The sequence below is a fragment of the Pan paniscus genome, chromosome 12 (genome assembly GCF_029289425.2).
Source record: "Pan paniscus chromosome 12, NHGRI_mPanPan1-v2.0_pri, whole genome shotgun sequence".
NCBI lineage: Eukaryota > Metazoa > Chordata > Mammalia > Primates > Hominidae > Pan > Pan paniscus.
Genome location: NC_073261.2, coordinates 116,117,501 through 116,144,101, shown reverse-complemented (window position 1 = coordinate 116,144,101; position 26,601 = coordinate 116,117,501). Strand labels below are relative to the sequence as shown.

The following is a 26,601-nucleotide window of genomic DNA, read 5'->3' as shown; positions in this document are numbered from 1 at the left end:
ACATTGATGGGTAAGGCATAATCCCCCCCCAGGAGCTCCCAGTTGGATCGAGGAGGCAGACAGGCGAGCGTATGGCTGTGACACACCCAGCAACTCCCAGTTGGATCGGGGAGGCGGACAGGCGAGCGTATGGCTGTGACACAGTGGGGCAAGTGGCGTCACCAAGGCAGAACCCAGCAGCCGGGGCCTGAAGCCCCCACACCCAGCTGCAGCCTTCCCGAAACAGCTGAGATCAGCCTGGAGAGCTCTTCCTCCCTGCCTGCCCGGAGGGTGGCATGGGTCCCATCGCTCTCTGTCAGCCACGGCCAGAGCACACCTGTGCTGCTCCTCAGACGGGCATCACCTGTGGAGACGGTGACAGCTGTTCCTGTTCCCTGCCCCAAGGACAGGATCTGGAGCCTGTGGGTGTGTAAGGAGCCAACTCCCTGACCCCAAAACTGTGGCCAGTTCTGGAGAAGGTGGCCAGGCTCTGGGTCCCGGACTGCGGCCCCCCTCCTGCCTCTAAAGCCCCTCTTCTGGCCTCCATGACTTCAGCCCCTCCCGCCCCCAGAAGGAGGGATCAGCCCTACAAGGGACCCAAGAGAGGGAGCCTCACACACAGGCGCTGCCTGGCTCTCCTCCAAGCTGGCTTGAGCCCTGGGCAGTGTTCTGAGGCTCAGCCACACGGCTGTGCAGGGCGGGTGAGAGCAGCAGCCTGAGAGCTGCGACCCGGGGCCGGGGTTTTCCTGGAGCAGCAGGAGGGATGAGTTGGGTTTCTGTAACTACAAGGGCCAAGAAGAGGGAGAGGATGCTCTGGGAAGGAGAGTGGCTTTGGGCCAGCATTTGGGCCAGTGGGACTCGGAGGCGAGGGAGGTGGTAAGATCCCTTGCTTGGGATGAGAGGCAGATGGGGAAACTGAGGCTTGGGGCAGAGGGAGGGGCAGGGCCTGGGCCCCCAGCAGGTCCCAGTTCATGATCTCATGCTGCTTCTGCATGAGTGAGACATGAGGGGGTCACAGACGCCTGGAAGCATCGGCATCATCAGATCATCCGACTCAATAATAGAAAAATTAAAATTTAAAGTCGCTGAAAGTGACGAGTGACAGAAATCTTCCTGGAAACTGGAGATTGGGTGCTCAGCAGATCTCAGGATAGATGATATCAGACACAACGTCCCCTGGGCTGAGGTTTTTTTTTCTTTTTTGTTTTTTTATGTTTCAGAATTCTAAGGCAAGGATGAAAGGCTTCTCTATTCTTAAGGTGCTGGGGTTCCTCAGCCTCCACCGTCCAGCCTCGAGCAGCTGCCCCCTCTCACCTGCTCCTCAGCCTTCTGGAACAGACAGGCCCCCCACAGCGGCCCAGCCCAGGTCACCAGCACCACCCCCAGAGGTTTATGCCATCTTCATGCAGTGGGAGGCTCAGCCCCCACACTGGGACCTGTCCACTTTAGCCCCAAGGATCTTACCGAGGTCAAATCTTTGGAACTCAGGGTCCTTGAGAACTTCTGGGCCAGACAACCCGGCCATCACAGGGGCTTCTGCGGGGTTGCCTTTATGATGCATTTGGGTCAGGAGGTCTGTTTTTATCCTTCGGGCCTCTGGGAAAGTCTGTCCTGGCCAAGTCCTCTGTTCCCTAGTCTCATGGCTGGCTGGCCCTGGAGCTTGGGTGGCCTGGCCCGGCCCGCCTGCTTCCCCACAGGCAGCGGCTCTTGCTTCTGCTGCCTGCAGTGCTCCAGATGCTGCAGGCTCCTTCCTTCCTTCAGGGTGTCCTAAGTCCCCCGAGTCTCGAATCCCCAGTCTCAGCTGAGTCCTCGAGGTCAGTGGGGCAGAACGCCAGAGCCCTGGGACAACGGGCTGCATAAAACACTTATTTTAATTGTAAGAGTGATGTAAGAACATATCAGAAAATTGGCAAAATACAGGGCAAAAAAAAAAAAATCACTGATGGTCGCCTTCTCACACAGTCACACACAGTGGTGTGCAGCCTTCTGGCTTTTGGTTGCTTTGTTGCAGTATTGGCACCTGCGTTACAAGATTTTGTGTTGACCATTCTTGTTCTTGCTGTGGTCTTTAAGGATTACAGCGACAGCTGTTCCTCTTCAGGATGTAAGGAGACCGAGCCTGCCCTCAGGGAGCTGACGGTCCAGCGGGAGGCATCCTGTCTGCAGGGCCCATGCGGGGGACAGGGCAAGAGGTGTGGTGGAACCAGACCTTGCCCTCCAGAAATGCAGGGAGACAGACACGGGCATATTTAATTCAAATACAGCATGTGGTTCTGAGAAGGCTTCTTGGAAAGGGCCTGGAGTTGAGCTGGGCACCAGCAGGGAGGTCTCAGAGTGGAGGCGGCAGTTCCACCCCACGGCGTAGAGGAGGCGCCCTGATCACTGCCTTTCAGCCGTGGCCCTGCCTGTAATCTTATCTTTTTTGTTGATTGTTGTTGGCTGATGTTGGCTGTTGACGTGTCCTCCACCAGAGTGGAGAACTCCCTGGGGCCGGACCCCTTGTCCTTATTCACCCAGAGAATAGGTGCCTTAAAATACTGACTGGACAGAAGGAGGAAGAGATGGGTTGGGGGCCGTGTCATGGAAGAATTCCTTGGGCCAGCCACAGAGGAGTAGGCCTTGGCAGGGAGCTGGGAGCCTGGAGGGGAGCTGAAGACCTCTCCCATAGTCAGGCTGCCTTTAGGGAAGAAATACTAGAAAGTCACAGAAGAGAAAAGAGGCGGGGAAGGGGAGGAAAGCATTTCCACCCACAGTCCTGTCGGGAGAGGTAACATTTTGGAGTACAGTGTGCCCTGCCCCAGCAGGCCCTGGCTGGATGCATATTCCTATAGATGTAATTCTATAAGTCAGATCATTCCATATCTACTATTTTACAACCTGGTTTTGTTTTTTGTTTTTTCCACTTAGCAACACTTTGTTCTTCCCTAGAATTCACCAGGCAGGACAGGGCTGACGAGGGAGCCCCTCCCACCTGGACACTCAGTGGCCCCTCCCAGGACTCGGGGCTTTCCTGGGGGCCTCAGCTGTGGAGCAACAGCTCCCTGTGCATCAGAGCCGTGGGGGAGGGGGGCCAGGGGGCATAGGTACGACCACCACTCCCATTTCGTGTCCTTTAGGAAGCTTGAAGAAAAGTGGTTAGCCAAGAACACAAATTACGGTGATGTTGTTTGCAGTGTGGCGTGTTGGGATAACATAAACTCTGAAGTCAGAATTGACATCGATTTGAGCCCAGATCATCCTGTTAGCAGCTGTGTGGCCTGGGACAGGGTGCTTACCTTCCAGACTTTAGTTCCCTCACTGTACAACAGGGACAGGGATCATACCTTTCTCTGAGAGTTGAAGGAAGAAGTGAAACCAAACACAGCCCCACGACAGCCCCTTATGCGTGGTAGGCACTCAGCAGGTGCTGGCTCCCTTACGGCCCGAAGGAATCGATTGACAAACTCTCAAATTAATGACATAATTCAAGAGAGTAGCTGCGGAGACAATAAATAATTATAGTAGCTGATGTGGTTTGGATGCGTGTCCCCTCCAAGTCCATGTTGAAATGTGATCCCCAGCATTGCAGGAGGGGTCTGGTGGGAGTTGATTGGATCAGGGGGGGCAGATTCCTCATGAATGGCTTGGGCCATCCCCTTGGTGATGAGTGAGCAATTTGGTCGATTAAAAGAGTGTGTCACCTCCCTATTCTTTTGTTCCCACTCTTGCCATGTGACACATTGGCTCCCCATCGCCTCCCACCATGATCGTAAGCTACACCAGAAGCAGATGCTGGCACCACGCTTCCTGTACAGGCTGCAGAACTGTGAGCCAATTAAGACACTTTTCTTTATAAATTCCCCAGTCTCAGGTACTCCTTTGTAATAATGCAAACAGACTAACACATTAGCCATAGCCATTTATTAACATAATTTTAAAAGATTTCAGTCTTGTGCTGAAATTGTTATGTTGATGGTTACACATTTGTCAAAACTTAGTGACCTGTACATCTAAAAAGGATGAACTTAATTGTGTGTAAAGTATACCTTAATAAACTTGACTTTACAAAAAAAATCCCTTTTTTTTTTTGAGATTGGGTCTCACTCACCCAAGCTGCAGTGCAGTGGCACAATCTCGGCTCACTGCAACTTCCACTTCCTGGGTTCAAGCAATCCTCCTGCCTCAGCCTCCCAAGTAGCTGGGATTACAGGCGTGCATCACCACACCTGGTTAATTTTTGTATTTTTTAGTAGAGATGGGGCTTTACCATGTTAGCCAGACTGGTCTTGAACTCCTGATCTCAAGTGATCTGCCTGCCTCGGCTTCCCAAAGTGCTGGGATTACAGGTGTGAGCCACTGCCCCCAGGCTTTATATCTCTTGACTGTCACAAAATGCATATTTTATTTAAGTTTGCCATAAACAATATTTTTACATACTGTATTGTAACAGTATGTAATACAATACATACCGTATTGTAACAGTATGTAATACAATACATACCGTATTGTATTGTGTGTAATACAATACATACCGTATTATATTGTATGTAGTACAATACATGTATGTAATATAATACATACTGTATTGTATTAATCAGATATGTTGTCCTGTGTTATTAAAATCATCCCTTGTGGCCCAAATTTGAAGGCAGTACTCTGTTCCTGGGTGTGCACCGTTAACTTCTTTAACGAACATCCTGCTGTTCAGTAGTGAGGCTGCATCTTTCTAGAAAGCACTGTTGAGAGGTGTGAGGAGGCTGCCACGCAGGCCGCGCCGCCCCGAATGGCAGGTGGAAGGCGGCTGAGTGGAGCCGCAGCAAATGCAACCCTGCCCCCAAGCCAGGCCCCAGGCTGCACCTTTACACTGCTTCACACCAGCAGCGCTTTACCTGGAAAGGTGTCTGGACAGTGCTTGCGAATGTAACTGGCATTCTGCCGGCTGCTCAACTCTGTGGACACCAGTGCAGTCAACAACTCTCACTCGCCACGGGCACCTGCTGTGCCCACCTGCTGCCATCTGAGTGTCACGACCACACCCCCATCCCTGTCCTTTCACGCACTGTCTGCCCGCACACACTCTTCCACCCTCTGTCGGCAGGGCCCCTGCCACCTCTGAAGCCCCCTGCCAGCTCTCGGCAGCCCCCTCCTCCCCCTGGCTCCCGTGTCCTGCCCACCTCCCCACACTGGCACCTCCTGAGCAGCCCTGGCTGAGCATGCACTCTGAGGGCAGACCCTGGCCGGGCACCGAGATACAAAAGGTTATGAGGGTGTTCTGTTGAGGAACTGAGTCCAGTGTGAACAGTGAACACAGAAACAAAGGGACACCAGAATCCCCATCCCCATCCCCAGGGTGGTGAGCCACTGAGGGGGGCCAGGCACGGGGGAGGGTATTCAAGGGTGGCAAGCCACCAAGGGGACGGGGCAGGCACAGGGAGGGCATTTCAGGGAGTGCAACGAAGGAGGGCTGGAGGTGGCGAAGATGCTGGTTGAGGGCACGGGTGAGGCAGGGAGGCGTTTCGACTTTAGACTGAAGGCCTTAATTGACCAAGGTGGTAATTTCCAGTCCTGTGACCTCAAGACAGGCTGGACATTGGAGGATGGGATGACACTGGCTCTTCTGGGGTAACTTGTCTGAGTTTAAGGTTCTTGATGGGGTTTAGGACATGGCGGGACCCTAAGGATGGTGTCAGCATCTGAATTCTCTGCCGTCTTGCAGAGTCAGGATTCTGCAGCTACCTTGCCCAAGAAAAAGTAGAGAAAGGTGGTTTCATGTTTTTTTTTTTTTTTTTTTACTGCTTTGAAGGGAGGTGTGGGACTCGTTTGCACACACACAGTTAATATTTCCAAGGCTTGTGCAGGGCCAGACAGATTTGGTTGCAGCTGTTAGTTTTACTTCCTGTCTCAATAAAGGAGGGTGCTTGCCTCAGCCCTCACCTGCTGCCATAACAAAGCTCCATGGACCGGGCCGCCTAAATGCAGACACATACTCAGCTCTGGAGGCGGGAGGTCTAGATCAGGGCGTCCGCATTGTCAGGTTCTGGGGAGGGCTCTTCCTGCTTTGCAGGTGGCTTTTTTCTCTGTGTCCTCCTGTGGAATGAGAGCAAACTATAGTCTCTTCCTCTTTTTACAAAGACGCTAATACCATCATGGGGGCCTCACTCTCCTGACCTCACTGCAACCTAATTACTTTCCAAAGGCCCCACCCCCTACCACCATCGCCCTCGGAGTTAGGGCGCCTGGGTACACATTTGAGGAGAGGGCACAGCCGTTCAGTCCATGACCACATTGCATGTTCCAGGGAGGAACTGGAGAGAGGCTGCTGTTTGCTGGGCACCTGAGCTGGTTATAGATGTTAAATCCTCATGGTAGAAAATGTGGAAAATACAGAAACAATTATAATGCATAATCCTACAATTCAGAGATCATCACAGCAGACATATGGGTCCATTTCTTCTGGTCAGTATTCATTTACAGTGAGGCGGACAGACTCATGCTGAAATTGAGTCATGCTATGTATTTGTTTCAGGTCCCGCTTTTTCTTTCCACTTAAGACAATATCATTCATTTCCTGTATCATTAAAAATATTTGCGGTCGGGTGCGGTCGCTCCTACCTGTAATCCCAGCACTTTGTGAGGCCAAGATGGGCAGATCACCTGAGGTCAGGAGTTCGAGACCAGCCTGGCCAACATGGTGAAACCCCCATCTCTACTAAAAATATAAAAATTTGTCCACCTGGGCCAGTGCATGATTCCGAAGACTACATTTGAAGTCCAGCCTTGCAGCTTTCCAAAAACCCGTGCCTCCCTCTTTCTGCTTGTAAATGTCCCTCACAACTGGTTTCCCAGAAAAATTGTGAGGATGAGCGAGGTGTTGCTTGTGGAAGTTACTTTGGAGGGAAAGTGTTTGTGACACCCCATGGGTGTGGCCCATGAGGCTCCTGAGGGTGGATGGATGTGGGAGTGGACAGGCCTGGCTCCTTTTCTTGGTAGGCTGGGCTGGGCTATGGGCAGGAGCTATGGCCGTGGCTGACCCTTCTGCAATGGGAACTGAGCAGTGGTACAGTTAGATGGCTGCGCAGATGGTCCGATGGCCCGGCCTCCAAGGCCTTGAGTGATGGGATGACCATGACCACTGGATGTCTCTCAATAGGCTTTGCCTTAACCATGCCAGCAATTCCCCCATCCGCTTTATCAGCCCTGGTATGTACATCAGATTGGCTAAGGGTGCAAAACTGGAATGCTATTAAATTCCAGAGGCTCTGGTCGCTTGAAAAGATGAGCTGAAAATAAGATAAAATTTCACAGGGTTAAAGGCAGGCTTTGCACTCTGGTTTAAGTATAGAGTCGTCCATTCATGAGAGTATAGGTTTGGGAGACAATAGCATTGGAGAGGCTTGAGCGCACACTCAGAACCAGTGGCTCTTTCTTAGTCTGTCCATGCTGGCTATACTGCAGCCCCCCTCAACAGGAATCAGATGTGGCCCAACCATGAATACTTTGGACAAAGCTCCCCCAAGTCAGGCATGCCCTCTTGTTAGGGAAGGTGGATTCCCTGACCTGAGTCCACCTGGAGGTCCAGGCAGGAATTAGAACCACTTCAGAAAAGCTCTGCACAGATTTAATTGCACGAGTACCTGCGTCTCAGAGCTGCAGACTGAGCGTGTTGTGCAATTGTTGGGCGGTTTTTCCCTTGGACACAGTAGATTCGCAATTAAGAAAAACAAATGCAGCTCTCAGTCAGAAGTGTGCAAGGTTTGCTTGGTCTGGAGACAGCAGCTTCTGTGCTCTGGGGTAGTGAGGAAATGTGTGGGCAGGTTGGCAAATAAGCCACATGTATGTCCCCTGGGCTCAGCCCCCATCTTAGTGGGCACACCAGGGCCCACAAGATCTGGGGACTATTTATGTAGGGTCTGCTGGGGCAGGGGTGTGGGTGGGTGTGTGCTGCTTGTGTTGTTGAATTGGGATTTTTCCAGCCAGACCAGTCTGCTGGGACAAGCCTTCTGGCTCTGGGCCAAAGGCCTCCCCAGCTGTGATCCATTCAGGCCTAGAAAGCTGGGGGTGCTGACTGCCACCACCCACTGGCCTCCATGGTGTGTCCACAGAGGGCCACCTTCCTGCAGGGCTGAGCTACTTCTGTCTGGGTGTAGCTTCTTGTAAAGTCCCTAGCAGGGTTGCTCCCTACAACCCACCCCTCCCCATTTTCTCTCTCTCTCTACATGACTATTATTCACTCTTCAAGTCTCTGTTTAGATGTCACCTCCTCTGGGAAGCCTTCCCAGATTCCAGGTGGGGCTGGAGGCCCTTCTGCAGACTCCCCTGGCATCCTGCACTCACTCACCTATGGCACATATCATTGGCCGCAAAATCTCCTGGGCACTTATCACACTGCGGGTTCCTTGAAAACAGGTATCACTCTTGTTCTCCGCTGCATCTTAGGATGGTGACTGGCACATAGTAGGAGTCCAATTAAGAATGTTTTGAATAAGTGAAAGAGTGCCTAAATGAGACTTCTATTCCAGCATGAAGACCAGCCCACCACCCTGATAAGAAAGTTCAAGTGTGGGAACCGCTGGGGATCTTGATGGCCTGGGTCCTCTGGATCAGTGCTTGTGCAGGACAGAGGCAGCCCCGGAGTTCTCATGGGGGCTGGTGAGCAGAGTGGGGCCCCAGGATGCCTGATGGCCCGGTCTGAGGTGTGCAGGTGCCCCTGAGGTGGGCACCACCCAGGAGATGCATGTACCAGATAGGCCCTTAGTCTAAGCAAGGAGGCATCTGAGCTCCTTAAAGGATTCCACAAGGATGTCACGTTATGCTTTGAACAACAGAGACGTGGCTCTGCTGAGCCCCAGCCGAAGTTCTGCACAGGGACCTTGACTCTCCCTTCCCGCTGTGTGGCTCCAGCAAGTTTCCTCCCGCCTCAGGTCTGGGTTTCCAGGCATTAAGTGACAAAGTGGATGCGATGCTCCTTCTGGACTGTAATGCGCACTGCGTGGAGATGTTCGTGTCCCAGTGTAGACAGGGCGTTGTCACATCAGGCAGGACTACAGGGACAATGTTTGTCAGCCTGTCTTCTGGGCAACTTGGGGTATCCTCCCTTTATATCACCTCCTGCCCAGGTGCTCTGCGCCACCAGAGCATCATGTCATTTGGGATCCCTGATGGCACATTTTGAGACTTTGGTTCACAGTAAAGATTGGTCCTGTGTGATCTTAAAGTAATGTGGCTTAAAAACAAATGGCTGTCAGGGATTGTAAATCAAAGCAAACACCGATGAGAATGGCCCAAATCCAGGACACTCAGCACCAAATGCGAGGGAGGATGTGAAGCCACAGGAAGCCTCACTCACTGCTGGTGGGAACGCAAAACAGTACAGCCACCTTGGAAGACAGTTTGACAAATCCTTAGAAAGCTAAACACACTTTTACCCTGTGATCCAACAATCATGCTCCTTGATATTTACCCAGAGGAGTTAAAAAAACTTATATCCACACAAAAACCTGCACATGGGTGTTTATAGCGACTTTATTCACGATTATTCATAACAGCTGGAACTTGGAGGCAGCGAAGGTGTCCTTCAGCAGGTGAATGGATAAATTAGCTGTGGTGCATCCAGACAATGGAATATTATTCCACAGCACTAAGAAGAAATGAGCTAGCAAGCCATGAAAAGACATGGGGGAACTCATCTGCATGTGAGTAGGTGAGAGAAGCCAATCTGAAAAGGCTATGCCTATGGAGGATTGCAACTCTATGATATCCTAGGAAAGGCAAAGCGATGGAGATAATAAACAGATCAGTGGTTCCTAGGGGTTAGGAGGGAGGGAGGGATGAGCAGGCAGAGCACAGGGCATTTTTAAGGCAGTGAAACTGTCTTTTTAAGTGTGATACTGTAGTGGGGGAGCCATGTTATTGCACAGTTGTCAAAACCCATAGAATATACAGCACCAGCAGTGAGTCCTAATGTAACCTACGGACTTGGGTGATAAAGACGTGTGAAGAGACAAGGCGGGTTCATCCGTTGTAACAAACAGCCACCCTGGTAGTAGGGAGGGCAGGAGGTATGTAGAGAACTCTGTGCTTTCCACCCGATTTTGCTGTGAACTAAACAGCTCTAAAAAATAAAGTTCATTAATTAAAAAAAAAAAGGGAAATGGCCACATGCAAAGCACTGCGTGGAGGGCCACGCATCCCAAGCAAGTCAGCTAGAGTAGAGGCAGGAACCAAACAGCTCTATGAGGTTCTGGATGAGAAGCCGCATGCACCACCCCCTCCCTGCTCCCGTGTGGGACCCAGTAAAGACCTCCTGTGCCCGGCTGCAGCTGCTGAGTGTGGGAGTGTGCTCTCCACAGCAAACCAGCCATGAAGGCTGCACACTTTCCTGTTTCTGCCCAGCCACACCACAGGGCACTCAGCCCTTTTCCTGAGCACTTGAAGCTGCGTTTCCTCGAGCTCCTTCCTGTTTAAGAACAGGAGGGGAGTGGCGGCTCGCTCGTGCACCACTCTCCAGGGCAGTGGTGTGCGGGACACCCTGCAGCACCTTTGACTCCTCCTCTGGGAATGAGGCGTGGTTTAATCTGCACACCCCTTACCATTAGAGTCTGCAACTAGTCAAAAGGTGAATCTGGCTGGGCGCGGCGGCTCATGCCTGTCATCCCAGCACTTTGGGAAGCTGAGGCAGGAGGATCGCTTGAGCCCAGGAGTCCAGACCAGCCTGGGCAACATAGTAAGACCTCCTCTCTACAAAAGTAAACAAAATTAGCCTGGCGTGGTGTCATGCACCTGTGGTCCCAGCTACTCAGGAGGCTGAGGTAGGAGGATCACTTGAGCCCAAGAGGTTGAGGCTGCAATGAGCCAAGATCGCGCCACTGTGCTCCAGCCTGGGTGACAGAGTGAGACCCACCCCCCTTTTTTTTCATACCGCATCTTGCTCTGTTGCCCAGGCTGGAGGGCAGTGGCGCGATCTCAGCTCACTGCAACCTCCACCTCCCAAGTTTAAGCAATTCTCTTGCCTCAGCCTGCCAAGTAGCTGGGATTACAGGCACCTGCCACCACACCCGGCTAATTTTTGTATTTTTAGTAGAGACTGGGTTTCACTATGTTGGCCAGGCTGGTCTCAAACTCCTGGCCTCAAGTGATCTGCCCACTTCGGCCTGCCAAAGTGCTGGGATTACAAGTGTGAGCCACCCAGCCCTGAGTGAGACCCTTTCTCAAAAAAAAAGAAAAGAAAAAAAAAAGGTAAATCTAAGAGGTGACCAATAGGGGAATATATTTGTCGAGTCTCCTCACCTCAGTGCTGTTGCCATTTGGAGAAGCATAATTCTTTGGTGTGTGCAGGGAAGGGGGGGCTGTCCTGTGCATTGTGGGGTGTTGAGCAGTATCCTTGGCCCTACCCATAAGATGCTAGTAGGCATGTCCCCTCAACTCCCCAGTTGTAATAACCAAAAATGTCTCCAGACGTTGCCAAATGTACCCGGGAAAATCACTCAGGTTGAAGTCACTAAATTATATGTGTATACATATAATTACACATGCATACACATCGCGTACACACACACACACACACACACACCTTTTGCTGGTGGCTCTGGATTGGTAAGCTGGCTCCATGGCAAGAATCAGCATCCTAATACTTGCCCCACCCTTTAAAATAAACTTCCCAATCCTAGGCAGACAAGAGAACAACCCCAGACCTCCTCCCTCCGGGTGGGGACAAGGTGAGGGAGGTGGCAGCCCTGCAGGAAGGTCATTTCTTTCTTCAGTCACATCAGATGAGCCGCTTCCCCTCACTAGGAGTGGATGGGGCTGCCAGTGGTGTTCTTGCAAAATACCCCTTGTGGGAGGAGAGGGGTGGAGGGAGAGAACACCCTCCACTCATCCCCGTGGGATGAGTGTCTGGAGGGAAGGGTTTTGGGCACCCACCCTGGGGAGAGAGGAGAGCCCAGGTTACCATCTGTGGTGTCCCCTCGCTCACACTCATTACTGCCCTCCACAAACTGCCATGCTTGCTTGGTGCACGGTGCTGTGCTGGGCACTGGGGCAAGGCCCCCTCCCCCATGGGGCTACAGATGCTAATCTGCAAATCCCAGAAAAGTGGAATCTCGGTGGCAGAGTGGGATGAAGGGGAGGTGCTCAGTGCTATAAAAGCCAGTGGCTGGGAGTTTCAGGGGCTTCCCTAGGGAGGGACCCTGAGCTGGGGTCTGAAGGAAGAGCAGTTCACTGGGGAGTTAGGGAGTGTTCTAGGCAGAGTAAACAGTGCAGTGGCAGCCGGGGCTGGCACTTTTAAAGAAAGCCTCAAGACTTCTCTTTCTGATTGTGAAGTGAGCTGAGCAGACTGAAATCAAAGATGTGAAAATAAAGATAGAGGCGACAGGCTGGGTGCGGTGGCTCATGCCTGTAATCCCAACGCTTTGGGAGGCCGAGGTGGGTGGATCACAAGGTCAAGAGATCGAGACCATCCTGGCCAACATGGCGAAACCCCGTCTCTACTAAAAATATAAAAATTAGCTGGGCATGGTGGCACACACCTGTAATCCCAGCTACTTGGGAGGTTGAGGCAGGAGAATCACTTGAACCCGGGAGGTGAAGGTTGCAGTGAGCCAGCCTGGCGATAGAGCAAGACTCCATCTCAAAAAAAAAAAAAAGATAGAGGTGACAGGAAGACCCCACCATGAGTGGCCTCCACTGAGTGCGCATGTGAGTGAGCAGCTGTGCGGTGGTCCTTGCCATCTTCCCATCAGCCCCTCCCAGCCCCTGGGCCTGGAGAGACTGAGAATCTGACCTAAGGCCGTCCAGTGGGGTGAGGCCGGCCTGCCGAGCTTACATCCCTGGGGGACTCCAGGACCCCAGTGCTTCCTACTGGTGGCTTCAGCTCCCAGTCACTTGTCGGGAATGCAGTGTCCAGGGCTGAACCCCTGGAGGTTGTGTGGGACAGGGCCCAGGAACCTGCATTCTAGCAAGCACCTGCTCCAGGCTTGCTTCCCTGGCAGGGAGGCTTGGTGATCCAAGTTCCTTGGGTGCGGACACTTGCTGCTTCTCTCGGAGGCCGGGCTGGGCTGTGATTTTTTCATCCAGTGTGCTGGGCTGATTTCACTTGCGGATGCAGAATGAAAAGCTGTAGAGGAGATCACGGCAAGCTGTCTGCATGGACGATGGCAGAATCCGGTGTCTGCTTGGCCGCATGGTGTCACTAATAGGATTTGCCGAGCCTTTTGGATGTTTGTGGCGCGACGGCTGCTGTGGGAACCCAGAGGCTGCTCATTTGCGGGGAATGAATAATTTATTTCTGTTTTCAGATGACTTATTCCTTCATCATAGACACTGCAGCCGAGCCCCCACATGTTCTGTAGGCTCCTGATTAAGTGATTTCAGCAGGAGAATTTGGCTTAATCCCCCACTGCCCTGGACGCCTGGTTCCAGGCTGCTGATTTGTCGGCCTCATGTCGGGGGGTGTCCGGAGCCTCTCCTCTCTGGGGGCTTTTCTTCCTGCTCTGCCTGTTTGGGAAGCCTCTGGCCACTGAGCATGTGCTGGCCTTGGGTTTTACGGCTGTCTGGCAATTAGAATATTAATGTCGATAACACAGCAGGACTTGCGTGTGACAAGCTGAGCCACATAATGTCACAGTCGCTCTTGAACATCTCGGACTTTCACATGGGCCAGCCACACCCCAGCCTAGGTTGCTCCCTCACCTCCTCTGGGCCTGCCTGATGTCAGTTTAGACATGTGCCTTCCATCCTGCCCGGGCCACCATGTTGATCCTCTGGGTCCATTGCTCAAGAGCCCACCATGGCTCCCTGTTGCCAAATGCAGCCTGAATTCAGTATTCAAAGCCCTCCGTGAATGGGCTTGGTCCTTCCTCCCTGGCCTCTCTTGCGTGGCTCCATGCTCTGAGCTGCCTACTCACTGACTCATTCATTTAATGTTTATTCTTTGGTTGTTGTTTCAGCACTGAGTGGGTCTGTGGAATCATTTACATGTTTATTGAGAGTCCCCCTGGCTGCAGATGCTGGGCAGGGGCTTCGATGTGGGGAGAAAGACCCCCCCCCCAGGTTACAGGTAAGCCCTCCCAAGTGGCCCAGGGCCCTGGGAGGGGGTGAGGGGGTGTGAGATGGCAGTGTGGGAGAGTCTCAAATTTTTGGCATCTTTAATCTGCCCACTGGGTGAGATTGAGGACTCAGGTGGGTGTCAGGGGCTTTGAATGCCAAACCACAAAGGTCTGCAGGCTGGGGGAGCTGCAGGAGGTTGTCATCAGTGGCAGAGGCCTTGGAGCTTGGTGGAGGAGACCACGCTTCAGATGGCCAGCTGGAGCACCCCCCACCAGCCCCGCTGCCTGGACCCCTTCCACCTCTCCATGGACCCACCTCAGGCCCTACCCACCTTCTGCACCGCCTTGCACGGCATTGCTTAGTTTCACTGCAATGGCTCATTGGGGCTGCTTTCCTCATTCTCTTATTGCTCTCTGGGTGAGAGTTGGTCTCTGGCCTCCGCATGAGGCAGGGACAGTGCCCAGGGAGTGGCCAGTGGGAGAAGCGGGGCTTGCAGGCCAGGTGGGCCCAAGTGTGATTCCTGGTGCAGTGCTAGTGGCTGTGTCACCCGGGGCAAGTGGCTCAGAGCCTGTTTCTCATCTGCAGATGGGGGGATGGTCTGTACCTGTCAGCACCCATGAGGAGCAGGTGGAACAGGATGTGGCAGTCAAGGGCTCCTGAGGGGACCCGTAAGTGCCACATTCAGCCTTCTGTGTTAAGGACCATGAGTCCAAAGAGTAGTCCCGTGTGAATCCACCTCCTTGTGCCAGCCTCACGGCCTCCTCAGGAAGGGCATGGAGGAGCAGTGGGATGCCCACGGTACCGTGGAGGAAGCAGTCCTGGAGGGGGGGTGACTGGCCCAGGGCCATGCGGTGACGCACTGGGGACCGGCTCTAGCTGCTGTGGGGCACGTCCACGTGGAGAAGCGCTTGGTGTATTCCCCCACCCTCTCACCCCCACAGCGTTCCTGGTGCTCTGGGTACCTGCTGTTTCTGAGCCATCTAGGTGGGCACAGGGACAACCTCACCAGGGACAGTGTGGCCCCATGCAGGTAAGCAGGCGGTACTGACCCTGGTTCCAAACTGCATTCCTGTTGGTCCTTCGTCTTGCTCTTCCGGTATCATTACGAACACAGCTTTAGAAAGTTTAACAGTGGTACTCAGAGAGGCTTGTGGCCCCGACTCATGTGACAGTGACCAACAGGTGAAAGGTGACTTGTGGTCTGAACACCTGCAAGGGACACTTATTCCGATGCCTGAATCTTTGCATCTCTGCCCAGCAGATGACAGCACCTGGAGTGTTAGCTGGTCATACCTGGGCCTGTGAGTGTAGGTAAGACCCTTCTTCTCAGGGCCTGTTTGCTCAACCGCACAATGGAAGGGTTGGGCAAGATGGATCTTTCTTTTCTTTTCTCCTTCTTTGCAGTTGCACATTTTTCTTGCCACTGAAATCACAGGTGGAGGTCTGTGTGTTCGGCAGGTGAATGGCCATGCAGGGGTGGAGGGAGGCCTGGATGCTTTTTCTTCCCTGCACTCGCAGGCCCCCCATGGGACCCTCAGCCCCCAGAGGACAATTGGAGGCTTCTGGCCTAGGGTTCTAAGGTCTCCTGAGAAGGTCAGAGGCTCGTTGTCCGGCCAAGACAGACAGCAGACAGTCGGCGTGTCTGAGGGTAGGAGGCTCCCCAAATAGAAAGTACTGGATTGGGAGCGGATTTATTGTTCCCTGCCTCCCCGGGGCCGTCGGCATTTCCCCTGTGGCTGCCTCACTGTTCTGATGTTGGCAAAGGTTTGTTTTATCTTCCTCCTTCCAGAACAGGAGGTGCCTCAGTGCCTCAGATGCTGCCTGAGAAGGTCAGTGGCATCTGGGAGCCATGGTGAGGGTGGCAGTGACTGGGCTCGGGAGGTTCCAGAATTCTGTTAGTGAGCAGTGAGCTGTTTTATTTTCCTTCCTGCCTATGGAAGGTCCTGAGTGAACAAACAAGTTTCAGTTTCAAGACAACACATCGTGTTTCGAGGTGACCTGTCCCCACCCCACCCCTGTCACTGGGAGAAGACTACAGGTCTCACGGTCTCCCGTCTGTCTCTGCTGCCCCCAGGTCCAGGGAGGGACTCCTGCGATTTCTCTCCCTGGTGCCTGGTATTTTTGTAGCACTCTCTGGTTTTCAAAGTTTTCCTACAACAATTGTGCTTAAAATGAAATATAAACTCCATCCCCAGCCCCCAAGTCCCACTCCCTGCCGACCTCATCTCTTACTGGGAAGCCCCGTCTTTGTCACCAGCAGCAGCTGTGAGTGCCTCGTCGGTGTTTAAGAGTCCAGGTCGCTGCAGCATCTTGGTGTGTACTGTGGACCCATTGTGTGTGTGCCCCCAAATTCCTGTGCTGAGACCCTCACTCCGAGTAGGATGCTATTAGGAGGCGGGGCCTTTGGGAGGTAATTTGGTCATTAGTGCCCTTATAGGAAGAGGATGCGAGCCAGACCTGCCCCTGCTGTCTACCAGGCAAGTATATAATGAGAAGGTGACGTAGGAGGCGGGACTCGACTCCAGAGGCAGGACTCAGACACCAGACCAAATTGAGGACTAGCTAAAACAGGGCCAGGGTAGAAACAGCTTTCCCTAAGACGTGCCTACCAGTGTGCATGTCAGTTTACCACTGCCATGGTAATACCCGGAAGTTACTGCTCCTTTCCATGGCAATCATCTGACGACCTGGAAATTACCACCCTTTTCCTAGAAATTTCTGCATAATCCACCCCCTAATTTGCATGTAATTAAAAGTGGGAATAAATCTGATTGCAATGCTGCCTCTGAGCTGCTGCTCTGGGCACACTGCCCGTGGGGTAGCCCTGCCCCGCAAGGAACAGTCCCTCTGCTGCTGCTGTGCACAGCTGCTTCAGTAAGATTGCTAATACCACCGGCTCACGCTTGAATTCTTTCCTGGGTAAAGCCAAGAACCCTCCTGGGCTAAGTCCCAATTTGGGGGCTCACCTGCCCTGCAAGATCAGGAGCCATCTGTACACCAGGAAGACAGTCCTCCCCAGAACTCAACTGTGCTGGCACCTTGATCTTGGACTTCCAGCCCCCAGAACTGTAAGAGGTAAATGTTTGTTATTGAAGCCACCCAGTCTATGGTAATTTGTTAGAGCGGCCTGGAGGAAGACACAATATTAAGTAAGGCTTCGTGTCTGACTTCACTGAACACTGTGGTTGTGAGATGCATCTGTTGTGTGGGGCACTGAGGTTCATTCTGATTGCTTTATGGGACTCTGTTGTGACTGTACTCCAGTTTCTCTGCCCGTGGAGTGTACATGGATGTTTGGATAGTTTCCAGGGTGGGCTGGGACAAATTGTGCAGCTCTGAGTGTTCCTGCACATGCTTTTTCGTGGACATGTGTCCTTCTTTCTGTTGGACATACATGAAGGAGGTCAGCTGCTGCTTCACGGGGCATGTGTGTGGTCATCTTTAGTAAATATGCCAGTTTTTCAAAGTGATCATAGACAGTAGATTCCTTTTATTATGTGACAAGAGCTCAAATGCCCTGGTAGTGGGAGTGGCAGCAGGAGCTACAGTAAGACATTGCACATTCTCTGGAAGTCAGGGATCCCTGCCAGCCAGTTCCCAGTGCCCCAGGAACCAGGGGTTTGGTGCTGGGCACTAGTCATGACCACTCACGGCTCAGGTGTTGGGTGGTCTTTCCAGACCTTCACCTGTGTGAAGCTTGCAACCTGGATGGTCTCATGTGGACATGTTGGCTTCCACCCTGTGCTCTGTGTCTGGTCTCAGACCACAGCCCACCCTGGTGGTCTCTGCAGGACACGTAGGCTCCTCTGTAACTCAGTTTCTTGAATTGAACAATGGAAGAAAATGCCTCTATGAAGAGAGGTCATTGTGCAAAACGTCTGTGTGACAGTATTCTTGGAGCAACTGTGCTTATCACCTGGGGGCCACAGTGGAATTAGTCATTTGAAAACCAGTCACCTCCAAAATAGTCATAATCCAAAACCATCCATCTTTGACTTCAGACTCCATTATAATTTTTTCTCCCTAAGGGACTTTGCTTTGTAATTATGTTGGATTTCAGAATATATTAAAATAATTTGTCATCTCTTGAGCACACATCTGCCTGCTATGAGCAAGCAGGAGAGGCCACTTCCGGTTTTCTGCAGGTCCCAGTGAGCATGTGAAGCCTGCGCCTGGGCAAGAGGTTGGATACTGGGAGGAAGAAGCTTTTCCAGTACCCTTTCCCAAAGACCAGCCAGCGAGGGAAATGGGCACCGAACGCACCCCACTCCCCGGCCTGGGACTGGGCCAAGAGGGAGGAACTGACCCCAGAAATGGCCCCGGAACCATAACCTGCTTACACTGTGACCCGCAGTGCCCATGGTGGCAGCCTGGGCTGTTTCTGGAGTTGAGCGGAGAGTTCCTCCAATGTAAACTCCTTAGAGAACATGAATATTCCTGAGGGCCTGGGGTCCGGCACCACCTTCAGTGGACTGGATCACCTTCTTGAAGGCAGAGAGATCTTAAGAGCTTATGTCTGACTGCCTACCCGATGCCCAGCACTAATCTGCATGCACCCCACTGGGCCATGGGCTTCTCAAAGGTGGGGACGCTGTCCCTGTACCTAATACACATGGTGGGCACTCGGCCTGGGTTTGCAGGGCCTGCTGGGGAGTTCTCCAAGGCAGTTTTGTAGCTCAGCTCCAGCACCTTCCTGGGGGCCCAGTCCTGGATTTGAGGCTGCCAGGGGGGTTTGCGGTCAGCTAAGTTGGTACCCATCCATCCCTTCCCCTCTGTAAGGGGTGACAAGCACTAAGACCTGTTATGTCCCCTGGCTGGCAGGGCCTGGAAGCTCTACACTCTGTCCCCTTGCTCTTGTGACTCTGCTCTTTGCTCTCCTGTCCACTGGCATATAGGAGTAGGAGGATATTGACTTAGATTCCTTTTTATTATTTTTTTTAAAATCAGCTTTGTGGAAATGTAATTCACATACCCTACCATTTACCCATTTAAAGTATACAATGTAAAGTATACAATTCAGTGATTTTTAGCATATTCACTTGTATATGCAATTATCACTATGGTCAATTTTAGAGTGCTTTCATCACTCCAAAAGGAAACCTGTACCCTTTACCTGCTAGCCCCTCTTTCCCCATCCGCTCTTCTGCCAGCCCCAAGAAACTACGAATCTACTTTCTGTCTCTGTTCTGGACATTTTATATAGATGGAATCATACCACATTTGTCCTTTTGTGTCTGGCGTCTTTCATTATATTTTTGGGGTCTTGTTGTTGTTTTTGTGACAGAGTCTCGCTCTGTTGCCCAGGCTGGAGTGCAGTGGCACGATCTCGGCTTACTGCAACCTCCGCCCCTCCAGGTTTAAGCAGTTCTCTGCCTCAGCCTCCGGAGTAGCTGGGATTACAGGCGCGTGCCACCACACCCAGCTAATGTTTAGTATTTTTAGTAGAGACGGGATTTCACCATCTTGTCCAGGCTGGTCTTGAACTCCTGACCTCGTGATCCACCCACCTTGGCCTCCCAAATTGCTGGGATTACAGGCATGAGCCACTACGCCAGGCTGTTGTTGTTTTTTAAGACGTGGTCTCGATCTATCCTTCGGGCGGGAGTGCAGTGGCATGACCATAGCTCACTGCAGCCTTGAACTCCTGGGCTCAAGTGATCCTTCTGCCTCAGCCTCCTGAGTAGCTGGGACTACCCCCATGCACCACCATGCCTAGCTTGTTTATTTATTTAGTAGCGATGAGGTCTCACTATGTTGCCCAGGCTGGTCTCGCAGTGCTGGGCTCAAGCGATCCTCCCACCTTGGCCTCCCTTAGGGCTGGGATTACAGGTGCGAGCCACCACACCTGGCCAAGAATTGGTATTCCTTAAATATTTGTAGAATTCAGTAGTGAAGCTATTTGGCCAGGGCTTTTCTTTGTGGATAGTGTTTTGATTACTAATTCAATCTCTTCACGTGTTATAAGTCTTTCAAATTGTCTCTTTCTTGAGACAGTTCTGGTAGTTTGTGTCTTTCTACTTGGCTTAGATTTTGCAGGCCTCTCCCTGCTCTTTCAGTCATAGTTGACGTTTATTGAGTTCTTTCTATGTACCAAGCATTTGTTGTGCATTAGCTCATTTAATCTTTACAAAAACTTGATGAGCTAGGTAGTACTATTGTCATCTCCATTTTACAAATGCGGGAGTGGAAGCAGGGAGAGGTGAGATAACAGGTCAAGGTCACACTGTTAGGAAATAGGAAACAGTCCAGCTGGGTTTTGATTCCAGACAGTCCAGCCATGCAGCCCCTGGCCTTGCCGCCTCCCTCTGCCATTCTCCAGAGACTTGGAGAGGGGCCTAAGGCCTGACATGAACAAAGGGCTGGGGGAGGTGGGGTCGGAAGGGCCCCAGGAAAAGTATGTGTGTAAAGGGCTCAGACTCCCAGTTGGGGAGTTCGGATGTCCCCTTCCGGGGCTTTCATCTTCTAACCTCCTCTCCCAAGCGCTCAGCCAAAGGGCAGCACAGAGCACCCTACCCTAGGGTGTGACGCCCCAGCTGGCAGGACTTTGGAGCAGTAGATCTGTGCCCAGCAGGTCTGTATGAATCACCCAGGCCTCTGCATTTTGCTTTGCTAGAGGAAGAGGCATGGCAATTTGTAAGACAATCGCCAGACAGAAATCGGGAGCAACCAGACATAACTCAACATAATTATTTCTGCATAATGACTTCTGCTACTTGATTCTGTCTCGAGCAATGACTGTAATCTCTATCTGTCACTGGGAAGCTGGTGGCCAGGGAGCCCCTGTGGCTTAGAGATAGAGACAGGAGGAAATTTGCAATTCGAGTTAATGGAGTGTTCCCAAGCAGCCTGAGCGCCAATGCCTTCAAGGTCTCCGGAACAGCAGACCCCCTTCCTGCTAGGAAGCCTGGTGTCAGAGCTGGCTGGGCCTCCTCTGCGGAGTCCAGCTCATCCACTTTGTCACAGATGGGGAAACTGGAAATGGCAGAGGTCACAGGATGTGCCCAAGGCACAGGCCAACCTGGAACCAGCGCTTCCTCTCCACCCTCCCACCACCCAGCATTTTCCCCTTCAGCTGGCCTGGCTGTGGTGGGACAGAGGGAAGATGCCTCTGTGGAGCTGGTCACTGAGAGTGCTGGCCAGGCAGGGCTGCCCCAGGAAGCTGGAGACAGTGGGGCCTTTGCAACCAGATAGCGAGGGACCTCAATGTGGAGATTGGGTGTGCTTGCTGAGCGTGCCAGCAGGCTTGTGCTCACCTGCTCCAGCTGGGGGCATGCAGAGGCCCCTCCTACCCCAGGAGGGTGCTTACTCACTGCATTCCATGGCCTCTTAAAAATCCCCTTTAGGCCCGGGTGTGGTGGCTCACACCTGTAATCCCAGTACTGAGGGAGGCCAAGGCAGGCAGATGGCTTGAGCCCAGGAATTTGAGACCAGCCTGGGCAATGCAGTGAGATCTCATCTCTACTAAAAATGAAAAAAAAAAAAAAAGATTGGGGTGCACCTGTAGTCCCAGTTACTTGGGAGGCTGAGGCTGGAGGATTGCTTGAGCCTGGGAGGTTGAGGCTGCAGTGAGCTTTGATTGTGCCACTGCGCTCCAGGCTGGGTGACAGAGCGAGACCCTGTCTCCCGAAAAACAAACAAACAAACAAAAAACCTTGTAACTAACCAGAGCAGCTGAAAAGAACAGAGCATGGGTTTGGGGATTTGTGTTTTGGGCGCCCCACACCCCATTTAGCCGAGTGTCACCTGAGCTGGTGTCCCGGAGTCTCTTTCCTTCTCCGTAAACGGTTGAGAATGAGCTCTCTGCCAGGCCGGTAGGAAGGGGATGATGAAATGAGGACCTGGTACATTCTGCTGCTGGTTCCATTGCTGGGTTTCTCCTCATGGAGAGCCCTTGACCCTGTCCAGGTCTTGATTTCTCGGAGTGTCAAAGCAGTGCGCACGGAGCTGTGAGATAAATTGGCTGAGATCATCGATTTGAAAACGCCATGAGAAAATATGGGGCAAGGCGGAGAGCACAGAGGAGCTTTAGGGCAGCGAGCCCGCGCTATGTGATGCTGTAATGGTGGTTGCGCGTCGGTACACGTTTGTCAAAGCCCGCGGAGTGGCCCACGCCAAGAGTGAACCCTAATGTGAGCTGTGGACCTGGGGGGTGATGATGGTCAGTGCAAGTCCCTCAGTTGTAACAAATGGCCTGCTTTGGCAGGGGATGTGGATCGTGGGGAAGGCTGTGGCCGGGAGTGGTGTAAGGGGTGTGTGGGAACTTTCTGCTCAATCTTGTTGGGAAGACCTAAAAAATAAAATCTTTTATTTTATTTTATTTTTTTGAGACAACATTTCACTGTCACCCAGGCTGGAGTGCAGTGGTGTGATCTCGGCTCACTGCAACCTCAGCCTTCCGGGCCCAGGTGATCTTCCCACCTCAGCCTCCCGGGTAGCTGGGACTACAGGCACGCACCACCACGCACGGCTAATTTTTTGTATTTTTAGTAGAGATGGCATTTCATCATGTTGCCCAGGGTGGTCTCGAACTCCTGGAGTCAAGCAATCCACCTGCCTCAGCTTCCCAGAGTGCTGGGATTACAGGCGTGAACAATGGTGTCCAGCCTAAAATCTATCTTTAAAACACACACACACACACACACACACACACACACACACACACACACACACACACTGCTATCTTAAAAGCATGGGGACCTTGCAGTGAGAATTTCTGGTGGGAAGATGTATGACTTTGTCAGGTCTTGAATTCTAGCAGTGAGTTTACATTCCATAATTGGCCTACAAAATTCTATATTTGGGAAACAGTAGAAATTTAACTCTGAGCAAGATACACCCTATTTCCGATCACACGTGAGGCATCTCGGAGGCATTCATTTGTCAAACATTATTTGTTGGGCACCTGCTGTGTCCAGGCTCTGGATGCGCAGACATGAAACGGACGATTTCCCGACCTTGTGGCGCTCACAGTCAGTGGGGTGGGTTGGTGGGTGGGCGGAAGGAGGGGAGAGGTGCAGCACCCCCATTGTGCAGGAGCGAGGGGAGCCCCGCTGGCACGCCGCACTGTGCTGAGGCTGGGTGTTCTAGGGTGAACAAGCCACTTTGTCTAGTGGGTGTTTGTAAAGCGGGATCGTTGCTATGAGAGAGAGAACCTTGTGTTGGGAAAAAGTAATTAGGGAGTGTGTGGTAGATGCGGAAGAGAAACGGGCCGTCAGGTGAAGCGGCTGTCAGGATTCCATCCTGGCTCGGCCCCTTGGAAGACACATGATCTTGCAGGTAATTAGCTCCTGTAAGCCTCCATTTTTCCCCGTCTGTCAAATGGGGATGATGATTGTGCCTGCCTCCCAGGGCTGCTGTGTGGATTACGTTGGATAATGAGTACAAATGCATAGACAGCCTTTAGCAAGGAGCCTGGTTGTATAGAGCTGTCGGCCTCAACACTGTTAATACACATATGTACCAGAGGCTGCAGGTTCACGGAGGAGGAGTCACCAATCCATGCCCGGGGAGGCGGGCCCGTCCCGAGTTCACGCTACATGAATGGTGCTTGGAACACTTGTGCCAGAGCTGGTGGTGAGGGTTGAGGGTGGGAGTGGCCGAGCACCTAGACACCCGCAGTGCAAATTTTCCTTCTCAGTCTCTGGATGGTTTTCTGAGCTGAGCTGCCGGCTGAATGTCAGGTGATGCGTCCTGACCTCTTCCTGAGCACCTAGTGTGTGCCCTGCGCTGGGCCCAGGAGGCATGCTGGGGGCAATGTGGGCCTCAAGGAGGAGGTCGGGTGATGAGGGGCCAACCCAGGTATGCCAGTCAAGAAACCGTGGAGGCTGGAGGGACCCTGAAGGGGGCAGGGCACAGTCGTGGGTGGCAGGCCTGGGTGTGCCTGATTCCACTGAACCCTTGTAACAGCCCTGGGTGCAGAGTGCAGAGTGCTGGGTGAGGACGGAGGCTGTGCGTCTGTGATGGCCCCAAGTGACAATGCTGTTGGGATTCGAACCTGAGTTTGTGGACCACAGAGGTCCCGGCCACACTTAGTTTCCATGCCAGTTTTGTAGTAACCAGCAACCTCACTCGAAGGGTGGCCAGCATCTTACCTTGGGGCTTCTATCAACGTTGTCCTGGGCTTCCCGCCTGCTGGGGTACAGCGGCCTTGAGCATGTGCCCCTGCTCATGGTGGCTGGCCGGAGGCCAGGAGCCAGGGGTTTCTGTATTTAGCATGGCACTTGCAAAAACTGTGATCCCCCAGCAGGCACCACAGATGCAACCAGACGGAGGGGCATGGGCTCCGGGCTGGGTCGTCACAGCCCGCGTGACCTGTCGCTCTTCTCTTCCAGGGGCATGGTCTAGTGGCCCGGTCAGGACGCGGAAACACTCCCCGGAGGTTCTGACCCGCTCCCTCTCAGCCTCCGCCTGGTCTCTGGTAAGTCACTCCCAGAGGCCGACTGGCTCAGGGTGGGTGAGGACTGAGGATGGAAGTGGGTGGCTCCTGCTGTGCCGTGGGGTCCTGCCCATGTGTGGGGACTGGACCCAGCTCAGCAGAAAGAGCAGGGAAGACGGCGTGGGGGGCAGCCCACCTAGCACTCCTAGACAGGTCAGGAAACTGCGGCTCGGAGATGCAGAGAAACACTCCCCCCAGCACCCACAGCCATCTCAGCTCTCGCCCTAAGCTGGCCAGGTCTTTCTGGGTAAATCGCGTGACCTTCGGTGCTTCTGTTTGGGGATTTGTCAGGGGAATGAGGGGCCCAGAACTTTGAGAAGGACGTGTGGGTGAGGGCAAGGAGGGCACTGTCTTAGTGTCCGGGTTTCTTTGTCTTCTATCCCCTGCAGGCCCTGTGCCTGGAAGCTTCCTTCTCCCAGGCTCCTGTGCATGGTCAGGGCCACTCAGCCCTCTGGACCCCCACCCACGCCAGATAAGCCGTCTGCACTGGGAGCTGGGCATGTGGCTCTCCCCTCAGAGCAGTTAGCGTAGCCTGCCGGGCCCAGGGTCTGTCTGAATCCGCCACCCTGCAGCCCCCCAGGCCCCTGCCCGCTCTGGGTGCGAGGAAGGCTTGAGGGAGGGCAAAGTGCTTACAGCTTGAATGCACCACCCTGGCCTGGCCACTGGTCGCCTCTCCCCCAGTGTTAGCCTGGCTTAGGGGCTTTTTCCATCTGGAATCCTTCCTGGCCCTGCCTGAGCTAACTCCGTGAGCTCGGGAGGGCTCCTCATGACCCTGGTCATCCTGCCAGCTCCCGAGACAGGAAGGCCCGGCCATGTCCTGGGGCTGCCCTCGGGTCTGGAGAGCCCGCCAGCCACGCTGTGGGGCTGCCCTTCCAGCGTTGAGGGTTTGGTTTTGTTTGTAAGCAAGGAACCAGGTATGCGATGCTGGAGAGTGTGTGATTCTGGCTGTGCCTCTTCACAGCCCCTTCCAATCTCGTGCATATTAAGGTTGATAAAAACACCCTCTTCAGGGTCAATGCGAGATCAGACCTGGAGTGAAGTGTCCCTGTCATATCTGGACCGGCAGGACCTGGCTGCCCCACAGCTCCTCCTCTCTCTCCCTCCTCCCTCTCATGGTCTCATGACTATTATGGTGACTCTTGTCACTCACCACCCTGCCCCACCTGCTCCTGCATACTGTGAGCATCAGTTGGGGCCATGGATGTGGCAAGGGTCAGCTGTCATAGGCTCCCGGGGGGACACCTGGGGGAGGGACATTTGGGGACAGAGCCCCATCTGGCCATGCCCAGCCCCTGAGAGCCCTCATCACCGACTTGCATCTGGTGAGTTTGGCAGGGTCCTGTATAAGGATTAAAGTCCTCCAAGTCCTCATACAAAGTCGCTTTCCAAAAGTCTGGAATTTTCTTGGCCCTAGACACGGGAGATGCTCTTTATAATTTTCATCTTCCCACTCAGAAGGAACCACCTTTGAATATTCAGTCAGGCTAAAATTTGGACCCAAAACCTGTTAAAGCATCACTGTCTTAATTTCAGTGTTCGTGACGGGGTTCTGGGCTGTGTGAGGGGTGGAGGGCAGATACCAGTGGCAGGTTCCATCTGTGGCCCTGGTAGATGTGAGTCCCGCAGCCGGTCAGGCCCAGGGCCCAGGGCAGACCCCGGGCGTGGCTGCTTTCCCGCTGGGCGCCAACGCACCCACGTGGTGTTTCCAGGGCAAAGTGAGCTCCCCACCCTCTGCCCGTCCCCTGCTCCGCCCTTAGATCTGCATCCCGTGGGTGGGGTGGGTTTTCCTGCCTTCCTCTTCCTGAGGGAGGCGATTTCTCCTTCCGCTTTCTCCTTGCCAGAGTGGCTGCTGGGTTGGGAGGAGACATCCAGGCTGGGGCCTCAGCCTCAGGGTGCCAGTTAGCGTGTGGTTAGCTGAGAAAAAAGGATTTTTTCTCAGCAGAAAATAGACACAACTGCATGTGAAGGGGCCACTTCCACTCCTTCATTCTCCATCCACCAGCCTTACTGGAGCTGGAGAGCGGGGGAACATCTGGGTCCGTGTTACCTGGATGTCACCTGCATACAAATGTCCTGGCCTGAGGCCACTGTCAGCACGGGTGCACAGGGGAGGCGCCTGGCCCGACAGGTCGTGCTGAGGCTGATACCCGTGTCAAGAAGCTGGA

The 26,601-nt window shown here is 53.2% G+C and overlaps 1 protein-coding gene across 16 annotated transcripts in view; it reads left to right on the top strand.

Moving 5' to 3' along the window:
* Positions 1 to 26,601, top strand: part of HPCAL1 (hippocalcin like 1) — a 292,220-nt gene that overhangs the window by 233,500 nt on the left and 32,119 nt on the right. For 15 of the 16 annotated variants that reach the window (XR_010109317.1, XM_057301344.2, XM_057301346.2 and 12 more), the window contains exon 2: positions 24,333 to 24,418. The exons of the other annotated variant lie outside the window; for it this stretch is intronic. The gene's annotated coding sequence lies outside the window, so the exon portion shown is untranslated. The remainder of the gene's footprint in view (positions 1 to 24,332; positions 24,419 to 26,601) is intronic. 16 annotated transcript variants of the gene reach the window in all.